The sequence below is a fragment of the Poecilia mexicana genome, unplaced genomic scaffold (assembly GCF_051168715.1).
Source record: "Poecilia mexicana isolate PSO_F unplaced genomic scaffold, ASM5116871v1 scaffold_20, whole genome shotgun sequence".
NCBI lineage: Eukaryota > Metazoa > Chordata > Actinopteri > Cyprinodontiformes > Poeciliidae > Poecilia > Poecilia mexicana.
The window spans coordinates 24,789,863-24,802,716 of record NW_028263389.1 but is presented as its reverse complement, the minus strand read 5'-3'; the positions used below and the strand labels follow the sequence as shown (position 1 = coordinate 24,802,716).

Below are 12,854 nucleotides of genomic sequence, written 5' to 3'. Positions count from 1 at the left end.
GTGTATGTTTCACAATTTTAATACAGACAAGTAAAAAACTACAGTATTCACTGAACTATACATTTATCAATGAAGAAAAAAAAAAAGAAATGATGTGCCTAAATGTAGCTGTCGGATCTCACACAAATAATTATTGAAACATACACTAGCTAAGGTAGCCTTCTGTTCCTTGTCTGCATTAAGCAATATGATGATGAGGATTACGCTCCACCTATTGGCAAGTATTCTAAATCCATTTTGCACCACTCTTCATCCTTGAGAACTAGGGCGTAGGAACAAGTTTATCATTGGGGGGGACACATATTGGAAACCTGACAGATCTGTAAATCGCTTGAGCAGAAATATCAAACAATGGTGTCATCAATGCATTACTCTAATCTGACCCCTTGTAACGCATAATTGGGGCCTGCCAATCCCTATGCAAGCAATGCATGGAGGCAGTGACTGACTTGCGAAGCAAGTCAGTCACTGCCTCCATGCATTGCATGGCAGGAACCTACTGTTCTTCACCTAATAGAATGTCTCTTTATTATCAGTGAGAATGCATTCAATGCATTCTCACTACTAGTCTTTCTGTTTTTCTTTATTATTATTATTATATAATGTTCCGTACGTTTTTTGTCCTTTAACTACTTCTACTATCTTTCACTAATTCTACTAATTCATATATCAAAACATTCAGCTCCTTCAGGAGAATATTGCTATGACTTTTGGTAAACTTCACTATTGCACTTTTTGAAATAATTGCCCTTTTGTGCAAATTTATTGCCCCATTCATTCCTATGGTGGAATTCACTAACTGACGTCAGTTGCTAGAGTGTACACTCTAGTAACTGCCGTTTTTGAACTTTTTTCTGCTTTTTGACAAACAAAATGATGCTGTTCATACATATTTCACTGTAGATAAATAATTTATGCATTAAAATGTAGCTACATGTGTCTACTTTATGGAATTATTACTATTGTTGCTACAGGTCTTACTGTTTTCTGTCAAACTCTTCTGGAGTACAACCATGTCACACTTTCTCCTATTCTTTCAATGTATTTTTCTCTTGTGCTCTGTTTTTATGTTTCAGTGCATTCTGCTTGTCTACTTTTATGTAAGCTTTCAACTTCCACTGGTTTTTACTGTATTTTAACTATTCAACTTTTGTGTATGCCTTCAACTTCCACTGGTTTTTAATTTCTTTTAGCTTTTCAGCTTTTCTGTATGCCTTCAACTTCCACTGGTTTTTACTATCTTTTAGCTTTCCAACTTTTGTGTATGCCTTCAACTTCCACTGGTTTTCACTATCTTTTAACAATTCAACTTTTGTGTATGCCTTCAACTTCCACTGGTTTTACTATCTTTTTGCCTTTCAACTTTTGTGTATGCCTTCAACTTCCACTGGTTTTTACTATCTTTTAACTATTCAACTTTTGTGTATGCCTTCAACTTCCACTGGTTTTTACTATCTTTTAGCTTTCCAACTTTTGTGTATGCCTTCAACTTCCACTGGTTTTTAATATCTTTTAACTATTCAACTTTTGTGTATGCCTTCAACTTCCACTGGTTTTTAATTTCTTTTAGCTTTTCAACTTTTCTGTATGCTTTCAACTTCCTCTGGTTTTTACTATCTTTTAACTATTCAACTTTTGTGTATGCCTTCAACTTCCACTGGTTTTTAATATCTTTTCGCTTTTCAACTTTTGTGTATGCTTTCAACTTCCTCTGGATTTTACTATCTTTTAACTATTCAACTTTTGTGTATGCCTTCAACTTCCACTGGTTTTTAATTTCTTTTAGCTTTTCAACTTTTCTGTATGCCTTCAACTTCCACTGGTTTTTAATATCTTTTAGCTATTCAACTTTTGTGTATGCCTTCAACTTCCACTGGTTTTTACTATCTTTTAGCTTTTCAACTTTTGTGTATCCTTTCAACTTCCACTGGTTTTTACTATCTTTTAACTATTCAACTTTTCTGTATGCCTTCAACTTCCACTGGTTTTTAATATCTTTTTGCCTTTAAACTTTTCTGTATGCCTTCAACTTCCACTGGTTTTCCACTGGTTGCATTTCTGCTGCAGTCATTCTGCAAATATGCATTCTCACGGCTGTTTCGCTAGGAACAGCTATTTTTCTAGTCAGTGAGAATGCATTCAATGCATTCTCACTACTAGTCTTTCTGTTTTTCTTTATTATCAGTGAGAATGCATTCAATGCATTCTCACTACTAGTCTTTCTGTTTTTCTTTATTATTATTATTATATAATGTTCCGTACGTTTTTTGTCCTTCAACTACTTCTACTATCTTTCACTAATTGTACTAATTCATATATCAAAACGTTCAGCTCCTTCAGGAGAATTCTGCTATGACTTTTGGTAAACTTCACTATTGCACTTTTTGAAATAATTGCCCTTTTGTGCAAATTTATTGCCCCATTCATTCCTATGGTGGAATTCACTAACTGACATCAGTTACTAGAGTGTACACTCTAGTAACTGACGTTTTTGAACTTTTTCTGCTTTTTGACAAACAAAATGATGCTGTTCATACATATTTCACTGTAGAGAAATAATTTATGCATTAAAATGTAGCTACGTGTTATGGAATTATTACTATTATTGCTACAGGTCTTACTGTTTTCTGTCAAACTTCTCTGGAGTACAACCATGTCACACTTTCTCCTATTCTTTCAATGTATTTTTCTCTTGTGCTCTGTTTTTATATGTTTCAGTGCATTCTGCTTGTCTACTTATATGTAAGCTTTCAACTTCCACTGGTTTTTACTATCTTTTAGCTTTTCAACTTTTCTGTATGCTTTCAACTTCCACTGGTTTTTACTATCTTTTAACTATTCAACTTTTGTGTATGCCTTCAACTTCCACTGGTTTTTAATTTCTCTTAGCTTTTCAACTTTTGTGTATGCTTTCAACTTCCACTGGTTTTTAATTTCTTTTAGCTTTTCAACTTTTCTGTATGCCTTCAACTTCAACTGGTTTTTACTATCTTTTAACTATTCAACTTTTGTGTATGCCTTCAACTTCCACTGGTTTTTAATTTCTTTTAGCTTTTCAACTTTTCTCTATGCCTTCAACTTCTACTGGTTTTACTATCTTTTAGCTTTTCAACTTTTCTCTATGCCTTCAACTTCTACTGGTTTTACTATCTTTTAGCTTTTCAACTTTTGTGTATGCCTTCAACTTCTACTGGTTTTACTATCTTTTAGCTTTTCAACTTTTCTCTGTGCCTTCAACTTCTACTGGTTTTACTATCTTTTAGCTTTTCAACTTTTCTGTATGCCTTCAACTTCTACTGGTTTTACTATCTTTTAGCTTTTCAACTTTTCTGTATGCCTTCAACTTCTACTGGTTTTACTATCTTTTAGCTTTTCAACTTTTGTGTATGCCTTCAACTTCTACTGGTTTTACTATCTTTTAGCTTTTCAACTTTTCTCTGTGCCTTCAACTTCTACTGGTTTTACTATCTTTTAGCTTTTCAACTTTTCTGTATGCCTTCAACTTCTACTGGTTTTACTATCTTTTAGCTTTTCAACTTTTCTGTATGCCTTCAACTTCTACTGGTTTTACTATCTTTTAGCTTTTCAACTTTTCTCTGTGCCTTCAACTTCTACTGGTTTTACTATCTTTTAGCTTTTCAACTTTTCTGTATGCCTTCAACTTCTACTGGTTTTACTATCTTTTAGCTTTTCAACTTTTCTGTATGCCTTCAACTTCTACTGGTTTTACTATCTTTTAGCTTTTCAACTTTTCTCTATGCCTTCAACTTCTACTGGTTTTACTATCTTTTAGCTTTTCAACTTTTGTGTATGCCTTCAACTTCTACTGGTTTTACTATCTTTTAGCTTTTCAACTTTTCTCTATGCCTTCAACTTCTACTGGTTTTACTATCTTTTAGCTTTTCAACTTTTGTGTATGCCTTCAACTTCTACTGGTTTTACTATCTTTTAGCTTTTCAACTTTTCTCTATGCCTTCAACTTCTACTGGTTTTACTATCTTTTAGCTTTTCAACTTTTCTCTATGCCTTCAACTTCTACTGGTTTTACTATCTTTTAGCTTTTCAACTTTTCTGTATGCCTTCAACTTCTACTGGTTTTACTATCTTTTAGCTTTTCAACTTTTCTCTATGCCTTCAACTTCTACTGGTTTTACTATCTTTTAGCTTTTCAACTTTTCTCTATGCCTTCAACTTCTACTGGTTTTACTATCTTTTAGCTTTTCAACTTTTCTGTATGCCTTCAACTTCTGCTGGTTTTAATATTGTTTAAGGTCTTCTGCAATCTTTAATCAATTTTAGCAATTCATATATCAAACTGTTCAGCCTCTTCTGCTCCTTTATGTTTTTTGTGCTGCTATGTTTCAATTCTTCAAATATTTCTGCCTTTGTAATAATTACTGCTTCTGCTATTTTCCTATGTTGCTATGTTTCACTGTTCATCTGTTTCAAGTATTTGTGGTTTTGTCCTGATTTCTGCTTCATCTAATTTTTGGTCTTTGCTACGTTTCTCTGTTCAACTATTTCAACTATTTCAAATTTTTCTGCTTTTTCCTACTTCTTACGCTTTTCTCTACTTTTTCTTGCATTTCTGCTGCAGTCATTCTGCAAATATGCATTCTCACGGCTGTTTCGCTAGGAACAGCTATTTTTCTAGTTATTATTATATAATGTTCCGTACGTTTTTTGTCCTTCAACTACTTCTACTATCTTTCATTAATTGTACTAATTCATATATCAAAACGTTCAGCTCCTTCAGGAGAATTCTGCTATGACTTTTGGTAAACTTCACTATTGCACTTTTTGAAATAATTGCCCTTTTGTGCAAATTTATTGCCCCATTCATTCCTATGGTGGAATTCACTAACTGACATCAGTTACTAGAGTGTACACTCTAGTAACTGACGTTTTTGAACTTTTTCTGCTTTTTGACAAACAAAATGATGCTGTTCATACATATTTCACTGTAGAGAAATAATTTATGCATTAAAATGTAGCTACGTGTGTCTACTTTATGGAATTATTACTATTATTGCTACAGGTCTTACTGTTTTCTGTCAAACTTCTCTGGAGTACAACCATGTCACACTTTCTCCTATTCTTTCAATGTATTTTTCTCTTGTGCTCTGTTTTTATATGTTTCAGTGCATTCTGCTTGTCTACTTATATGTAAGCTTTCAACTTCCACTGGTTTTTACTATCTTTTAGCTTTTCAACTTTTCTGTATGCTTTCAACTTCCACTGGTTTTTACTATCTTTTAACTATTCAACTTTTGTGTATGCCTTCAACTTCCACTGGTTTTTAATTTCTCTTAGCTTTTCAACTTTTGTGTATGCTTTCAACTTCCACTGGTTTTTAATTTCTTTTAGCTTTTCAACTTTTCTGTATGCCTTCAACTTCAACTGGTTTTTACTATCTTTTAACTATTCAACTTTTGTGTATGCCTTCAACTTCCACTGGTTTTTAATTTCTTTTAGCTTTTCAACTTTTCTCTGTGCCTTCAACTTCTACTGGTTTTACTATCTTTTAGCTTTTCAACTTTTCTCTATGCCTTCAACTTCTACTGGTTTTACTATCTTTTAGCTTTTCAACTTTTGTGTATGCCTTCAACTTCTACTGGTTTTACTATCTTTTAGCTTTTCAACTTTTCTCTGTGCCTTCAACTTCTACTGGTTTTACTATCTTTTAGCTTTTCAACTTTTCTGTATGCCTTCAACTTCTACTGGTTTTACTATCTTTTAGCTTTTCAACTTTTCTGTATGCCTTCAACTTCTACTGGTTTTACTATCTTTTAGCTTTTCAACTTTTCTGTATGCCTTCAACTTCTACTGGTTTTACTATCTTTTAGCTTTTCAACTTTTCTCTGTGCCTTCAACTTCTACTGGTTTTACTATCTTTTAGCTTTTCAACTTTTCTGTATGCCTTCAACTTCTACTGGTTTTACTATCTTTTAGCTTTTCAACTTTTCTGTATGCCTTCAACTTCTACTGGTTTTACTATCTTTTAGCTTTTCAACTTTTCTCTATGCCTTCAACTTCTACTGGTTTTACTATCTTTTAGCTTTTCAACTTTTGTGTATGCCTTCAACTTCTACTGGTTTTACTATCTTTTAGCTTTTCAACTTTTCTCTATGCCTTCAACTTCTACTGGTTTTACTATCTTTTAGCTTTTCAACTTTTGTGTATGCCTTCAACTTCTACTGGTTTTACTATCTTTTAGCTTTTCAACTTTTCTCTATGCCTTCAACTTCTACTGGTTTTACTATCTTTTAGCTTTTCAACTTTTCTCTATGCCTTCAACTTCTACTGGTTTTACTATCTTTTAGCTTTTCAACTTTTCTGTATGCCTTCAACTTCTACTGGTTTTACTATCTTTTAGCTTTTCAACTTTTCTCTATGCCTTCAACTTCTACTGGTTTTACTATCTTTTAGCTTTTCAACTTTTCTGTATGCCTTCAACTTCTGCTGGTTTTAATATTGTTTAAGGTCTTCTGCAATCTTTAATCAATTTTAGCAATTCATATATCAAACTGTTCAGCCTCTTCTGCTCCTTTATGTTTTTTGTGCTGCTATGTTTCAATTCTTCAAATATTTCTGCCTTTGTAATAATTACTGCTTCTGCTATTTTCCTATGTTGCTATGTTTCACTGTTCATCTGTTTCAAGTATTTGTGGTTTTGTCCTGATTTCTGCTTCATCTAATTTTTGGTCTTTGCTACGTTTCTCTGTTCAACTATTTCAACTATTTCAAATTTTTCTGCTTTTTCCTACTTCTTACGCTTTTCTCTACTTTTTCTTGCATTTCTGCTGCAGTCATTCTGCAAATATGCATTCTCACGGCTGTTTCGCTAGGAACAGCTATTTTTCTAGTTATTATTATTATAAATATAATTTATTATTCTTCCGTTACTGTTAATGCGGCTCGTACCGCTGCGAGAAACCCCACAAAAGTGGTATCAAAACGTGCGGCTCGATCCCGGCATTGGAGCTATTATTTTTATTGGGATTCTGTGTAAAAATGACGACATAAATTGAGAAAAACAAAAAAACTTGAGTCTGAGGAACTCACAGCATCACTAAGATTTCTCTCTGAAACACACACACAGGACAGTGGAGGTCTGACTCCAAAACTCTGTTTAACTCCCCCTCACAGGCACAAATAGAGGCCTATTGATCTCAAAGTTGGTCATGACATAGATACACATGCCTGCTCCTGTAAAATGTTTTCAAAATTTTCCTAGGGCTTATGGTTTTTTGTCAGGGTCCTGGAGACCGACGCTGGGTGTCTCACAAGTATAGAAACCTGACTATCTGACAGAGAGAGCCAGCCCAGGTGCAGATCATTAATTACCATAGCAACGGGTCCTACACAGAGGCAGTGAGAATTCCCACAGCGCTGAATCAGATCTCACAATGTATTGTGGGAAGAATACATATTTCCTGTGACTATTCATGTTTTGCTTACATAAAATTATTACTTGTCTGAATTTTTGAGTGTAAATTAAAATCTTTACTATGAAAATTGAAATTGTTTTTAGAAATTAATTATTACCAACTTTCTTCATGTTTTTTATTTTGGACCATGAGTGAGAACACCATGTGCGAAGCTTATAGTCGTCGGTCTCGGATTGAATTTCACTGACTTTGGGTTTATACCCTGCTTTTCAATGGTGACTGATATTGTCATAATACACCTGACAATATTTACAGTTACTGTGTTGTAGTGGTGGGATAAGTATGTCAGACCTGCATATATCTATTTTTCACATCAAATTTGAAACACTGGGTTTAAAGTGATGGGCACAGTTGGCAGGCCCCTTAAAATTTCTGCAGGAATTTTCTAGTCTATTGTGTTACTATTTACAGTACAATAATCAGATTAAGGTCACTCTGTGTTACTGTGTGATCCAAGTCACTGTGTGTTACTATATTTGTAAAAAATTTTTTAGAAAACACATATTGTTGCTTTCCTCTTTTTCCTTGGGAGATACATTTCATGTGTAACACCAGCGAGACGAGACAAACATAAACGATGGAGGGAAAAGAGATGCACATTCTCTAGCTGATGGATTTTTCATAGAGTAATCAAATTACTCTTCAAAGTAACTATGCCATCCATGGTAATAAATTAACTATACTATATATCAGTGGTCCCCAACCCCCGGTCCGTGGACCGGTACCGGTCCGTGGACCAATTGGTACCGGGCCGCGAAAGAAATAATTAAATATTTCCGTTTTATGTATTATTTGAGTCTGGAGGATCTTTTATTTTGAAAATTCTTTAACCGGATTCTCTCAGTTACTTGCGCGCCAACATTTAGCCCACAAGCAGCAAAATGAGTAAGAAACGGATCAGATGTATTTGGAAAGTTTCTTTGCAAAGGGGAAAATGCCCAGAGAAGAGACAGGAGAATGGATTTATCCCGGACCGGTAGGTGAGTCCCACATTATAAGCCGCTCTGTGTAACATGTGGCGACCTGCTGCTAATGAGGCAATGAAGCTTCCAACTGCTTCGCCACGTAGAGACCAAGCAGGCTGTGGATATAAGCAACACTTTGGGTGTTATTGTCTCATCACTCCCAGATGGGACCGTCTCGTTGCAGAGAAACAAGCTCAGGGCTCCCGTTAGTTATTATCGTGAGTTAAAATTTTCACGAAAGTAAAATGTTCATTTTTGTGGCGCATCTGTATCTTATTTTGAAGGGATATGTAAACGTTACCATAGTGACCAGAGTCAGAGAGTGTTTGGGCAGTGGTCGAGAGGAGATGAGTGGAGCTTGTGAGTCTTAAGTTTGGTTTAGACGGCAAGATTTAAGGATTGTCGGCCGATTTTCCAAACCTCTGTGATCACAGAGCTGATAAAAGTACAACAGGTTCGATCGGTTCGTGTTCAGCCACAAGGCAGAAGCAACAAACCACACGAACCGATTCCAGTCAAACATCGCGATTCCAGAAGAAAATCCACAAAACCCCCAACATAGCATACGGGAATTTAGAATAACCAAACACGGATGACGATGTAGAAGCAATAGTGATAGTTTGTGGAGTCATTTTAAGAGATAAAAGACGTAATAAAAAGAAAAGGCGGTGGATAAAAGACAGCGGGAGCAGCCGCTCTATTTGCCGCACTATGATTTGGAGGCGACTGTTTTTTCATAGTTAACATTTTTAACTGAATAAACATAAACATATATAATAATGACCTTTACATATAATAATAAACATTTTCACATATCTCCGATATCCACCGGACTCTCAGTTGCGCGATATGTCAGCTGTTTGGGATTCCCCTCTGTTCTTACGTCACCACGCTTTCTGATTGGCTACCTGTCACATTCAACAGGTTGTATTCTCGTTCCCAGTCAGGGTAAACCCCACAGGCTGCGATAAAAAGGCCAAGACAACCCAAATTGGGTATATGCAGTATTTAGCGGGAACACCAACATGCAGAACCTTATCTGACGGTTCACGATGACCCCCCCCTCCCGGTCCGCAGCAAAATTTTCCAAGTCTTGACCGGTCCGTGGTAATAAAAAGGTTGGGGACCACTGCTATATATCATATGTACATAGGCCTGTCACAATAACAAATTTTGATGCACGATAAATTGTTCCAGAAGTTATTGCGATAAGCGATAATATTGTTATTTTGAGACAATTTTTAAGTAAAATAATAGTAATGGGGGGACTACACAGTAGGGGTGTAGCGATACAATAATTTAACGATATGTTGCAGGTCTCAGGTGGAGGGACAGGCAAACAGATGCAAATAACCTGTTTTAACAGGAAAAGAACATATGAGCCACAGGAGACGGTGTTGCTGTGCTGGTAGCTCTCATCCGAATTTATTCCAGATTATAACAATAAAGTCATCATACAACCCTGAAAATTGTGACTATACATTCACACTTCCACTAGTTCCTCTATAACACAACACCAGCTTATTACTATATCAGGAATTGTAAATAAATGCACATTACAGACGGCTATGTAAAACATACGCATTCTTCGCGTACCATCTGAGGAAATCCTCCGAGCAGTTAACCGAGAGCTTATTAGCAAACCGCATAATGACGGCATAAAATAACACAAACCAAATACACAGGGGACCAATGTCACGACACTTAATAGAACGACCCTGTTTATTACATAAGTTTTCAGTTTAGACCCGAACCAACCTGTTTTAACAGGAAAAGAACATATGAGCCACAGGAGACGGTGTTGCTGTGCTGGTAGCTCTCATCCGAATGGAAGGGAGCTTCCTCGGCACCGCAATGTTGCACCGTCAGTCCCGCAAGAGCCCGCTTCTGCCATCTAGCGGCGCACCCGTGTTACTGCGTGACATTGCTCCAAAACCCCAAACAACTAAAATCACAATTTAATCCGACAAATGTGGCCACACTTTGTGGGGGTCACACACTCCCCAACAAAGAAATTGACTCCCGGCATTAAAGAAAACGTCAAACTTTCAGTCTTTAACTTAAACCACCACAAATATTGTATCTTGAACTTCAGTTTCACTTTATATATATATATATATATATATATATATATATATATATATATATATATATATATATATATATATATATATATATGTGTTAGTATTTGTTTAAATATGTAAAGGAAGGGACAGTGTATGGAATCATGACAGGATAAGGCAGTGATGTGTATGGTGTATGACAGGGTATGTAATGTGTTGCTGGGACAGAGGGCATTCCCCATGGTAGAAATGCTGGTGTCCCACAAAGTCCAATAGTGTTCACTGACCCCTGAGGCTGGTAAGATGGCTGGCCAAGGTACTCATATGTCAACGTCGTTGGGGGTCTCCTCTCTCGCGCTGATCTCCTGGCTGATTGGCACTGGGGTGAGGTAGGTCGGTCGTCATTGGTGTCCCATATAGCTGGGCCATCTTCCTCTCCAGTGTCCTCTTCATCATCATCTTTTGCTACTTGTACATAGTCATTGCCACCTGCCCATTCCAGCTCCTGCTCACTGGACTGATTTTCCTTCCTCATCACAGGCTCCTCTGCTGTGGGCGTAGGCTGCAGCCTGGCTCCCTCTGGTGGTGCAGCCTGGCTCCCTCTGGTGGTGTAGTTTCCTGAGTGGATTTGCCTGGGGATGGAGAAATCACTGCTTGTCTCTGGGGCATGCAGGGAATCATGGTGGGAGATCTGTGTGATTCAGCTGGTCTGGACACTCTTAGCCAGTATTGTGTTCTGGAAACACCATCATCAGAGTCAGACGAGTCACTTTGTTGGCATGGTTCTCTCTGTCCATGCTGATCTGTTTGACTCTTTCTCTTGTGTCTTCCTCTGGTTGATGCTTTGTTTTGTAGCTGTTCATGCATGCCCACAGGCAAATCATTTACAATGTGGAGGAGGTTTCTGTGAAGGGTACGTGTTTTACTGCAACCCATTTTGGGACATACTTTGTAAACGGGACTTTCGTTCACCTGTTCTTTGACAACATGCACTGTTTGTTCCCAATAGGACCTCAGCTTTCCTGGCCCTCCTCTTTCACCCATGTTACAAACCAAGACCCTGTCACCGGGCTGCAGAACGACTCCCTTCACATGACGGTCATACTGCCTCTTGCCTCGTGTACTGGACTGCTGGCTGTTCTGAGCTGCTATTCTGTAGGCCTCTCTCATCCTCGCAGCCCATTTGTCTGCATATTCTTGGGGTGTTTCTGGCTTCTTTTCTGGGAACAGACCAAAAAGAAGATCTACTGGAAGGCGAGGGTGGCGCCCAAACATGAGGTAATGGGGTGAGAAACCTGTAGCCTCGTGTCTAGTGCAGTTGTATGCATGCACAATCTGTGGTAAGTGTTCCTTCCAGTTACTCTTTTCTTCTTCCTGCAGTGTTCTCAGCATCTGGAGCAGCGTCCTGTTGAATCTCTCAGCTGGGTTGCCCTGTGGATGGTACGGGGTCGTTCTGGAGTGGTTCACACCTGTCAGCTTCTGCAGAGTTGCAAACAGGGCATTTTCAAATTCCCGGCCCTGGTCATGGTGCAGTTTGCCTGGGAACCCAAACCGCGGGATAAAGTCATTAAATATTTTTTCTGCAGCTGTCCGTCCTGATTTATTTCGTGTTGCATACACCTGAGCAAACCTACTGAAGTGGTCTACACATACAAGTATGTAGTCGTACCCTCCTCTGCTCTGCTCCAGGTGCATGAAATCTATGGACACAAGTTCAAGTGGTGCACTGGTCACAATGCTCCCCATCGGTGCTCTGTCATGAGTCACAGGTTTCTTTTGCTTTATGCAAGGGCACTGTCTGGTAACATAGGCCTCAATGTCTTTTTTCATGTAGGGCCAATAGAAGCGTTCTCTTGCTAATCCAATGACTCTCTCTGCTCCTAAATGACCCATGTCATTGTGCAGGTGTTTAAGCACAAGAGGTCGATACTCAGCAGGTAAGACTAGCTGTTTCCGCCCCCCAGCTCTCCTGTACAGTAAATCAGACTCTATGTGCAACTTTCCCCATTCATGCATCAATCTTCTCACAGGGGTACTGACTTTCTTCCTGTCTTCTTCTGTGAGCACTGGTTTTGACTGTTTCAGCTTTATAATCTCTTTTATGACCTCATCTCGCCTCTGGGCTCTCACCAGTTCATTTTGACTAATGGTAGGTAATGTCGAACCCGTTGAGTCTGGATCTTGGGCCAGGTTGAGAGAAGCAACGTAGGCAACATCATGCTTTTTGGCAGCCTCACTTCCTTCCCACACAGAATGGATGGCATCCCTGTTGAGTTCCTCAGTGCATTCCTCTACATAGCTGTTGATGTCAAGTGGGAGACGGGAAAGAGTGTCAGCATCTGCGTTGACTTTTCCTGGTCTGTATTTTATACTGA

At 37.8% G+C, this 12,854-nt stretch overlaps 2 long non-coding RNA genes across 2 annotated transcripts; both read left to right on the top strand.

Moving 5' to 3' along the window:
• The first annotated feature begins 1,975 nt into the window (after nt 1-1,975).
• On the top strand, nt 1,976-6,586 carry LOC148153518 (uncharacterized). Its single transcript, XR_015761630.1, has 2 exons — nt 1,976-2,184; nt 4,655-6,586. It is a non-coding gene; the product is annotated as an uncharacterized LOC148153518 (long non-coding RNA).
• Nucleotides 6,587-11,378: 4,792 nt separating this feature from the next.
• Nucleotides 11,379-12,064, top strand: LOC148153517 (uncharacterized). The gene is made up of 2 exons (XR_015761633.1): nt 11,379-11,757; nt 11,860-12,064. It is a non-coding gene; the product is annotated as an uncharacterized LOC148153517 (long non-coding RNA).
• The last annotated feature ends 790 nt before the right edge of the window (nt 12,065-12,854 follow it).